General features: G+C 40.8%; 1 non-coding gene across 1 annotated transcript; it reads right to left on the reverse strand.

Annotated features, from left to right (window-relative positions):
• Window positions 1-386: 386 nt before the first annotated feature.
• Window positions 387-468, reverse strand: trnal-uag. The gene has a single exon. It is a non-coding gene; the product is annotated as a tRNA-Leu (tRNA).
• Between the last annotated feature and the right edge of the window lie 1,124 nt (window positions 469-1,592).

Below are 1,592 nucleotides of genomic sequence, written 5' to 3' on the forward strand. Positions count from 1 at the left end.
TAAAAAGTACATTATTTTCTTTAGGAATGTAGTGAAGTAAAAGTAAAAGTTCGCAAAAATATAAATAGTAAAGTAAAGTACAGATACCCCCAAAAATGACTTAGGTAGTATTTAAAGTATTTTTACTTACTTAAGTACTTTACACCACTGCCTATATCAGGTGACATCGCTCAGTTCTGCCTCATGACAATAAACGACAAGAAGTGTTAACCTTTTTCAAATCCAGACTGTATGTACTATGACACATGCACTACATGAGGGAGCAATTGCATAATCCACAAATCATACAGCAACACCATAAAAGGTTGCAGTTGAAATGACGTCAAGGTCAAGTAGTCGATAATGTACGTTTTGCATAGATCTTTCAAAATGGAAAATAAAATTTCTGGCAGCGGTGGGATTCGAACCCACGCCATCGAAATGACTGGAGCCTAAATCCAGCGCCTTAGACCACTCGGCCACGCTACCTCAACGAACAGATGTAAAATATATGGTATATAAATATAGCATTTTGCGAATGTATGTGACGTCTTCAGTGAATTTCTATAACTGTCAAGCAATATTAAATGATTTTGAAATCCATATAAGATATTCGACAAAATTAATTAACGTATCTCAGCAATTGTAATGACCATAGATGGCTACCACAGCATTCTGCAGCGATACGTCATCCCATCTAGTTTGCGCTTTAGTGGGACTATCATTTGTTTTACAACAGCACAATGCCCCAACACACCTCCAGGCTGTGTAAGGGCTATTTGACCAATAAGGAGAGTGATGGAGTGCTGCATCAGATGGCCTGGCCTCCACAATCCCCCTACCTCAACCCAATTGAGATGGTTTGGGATGAGTCGGACCGCAGAGTGAAGGAAAAGCAGCCAACAAGTGCTCAGCATATGTGGGAACTCCTTCAAGACTGTTGGAAAAGCATTCCAGGTGCCTGATCCCCCCCCCCCCAAATTCCCCCTTTTCTCCATTTCAAAAGTACACCTTTTTAATAGAAATATAACACGATTGGATGTTCTATGTCCACGACAACGTTTAAAACCCTATCAGGAGACAACTTTTGAGGTCTGGGAAAAACCATTTCGATTTTGGGGTGTAGTTACCGTTTAAACGCAAGTGTGCGCCAGGAAGAGACCTTAGTTTGGTTAAGCGGTGTTGCTGTAGCGCTCGTGTGAATGCGGAGTTTGCAAAACAAATGGCCACTGGATTGATGCAAATAATCATGATATAATTCTGCCAGGCTACTTTGCAGTTAACTTTTAATTGAGAAGGTTTTGGGGGAAGCCTTTCCTTTTCTACCAGAAGAAGGTTATATCATTAGCCTCATAAGCTAACGGCTCCACAAAGTGTAGACATGCGCGCGCCCCGCACGCATGCGCACAGAAACTGGGCAGTCCTGTGCCGTTTCTGAAAGTTGCGTGGAAATACGAATCACTGATGCATTTTGTTCATGTCTTATGATTCACTTGGGCAAATGAATGTATTTTCTAACAAGTTGAAGGGATTTAGTTGACTTCCTCCTTAGTTCAAAACATTTTTGAATAATGTTGAATTTCTGTTTGAATGTCTGGATTCCGTGATTCCGT

The sequence above is a fragment of the Salvelinus namaycush genome, unplaced genomic scaffold (assembly GCF_016432855.1).
Source record: "Salvelinus namaycush isolate Seneca unplaced genomic scaffold, SaNama_1.0 Scaffold37, whole genome shotgun sequence".
In the NCBI taxonomy this organism is placed as follows: Eukaryota; Metazoa; Chordata; class Actinopteri; order Salmoniformes; family Salmonidae; genus Salvelinus; species Salvelinus namaycush.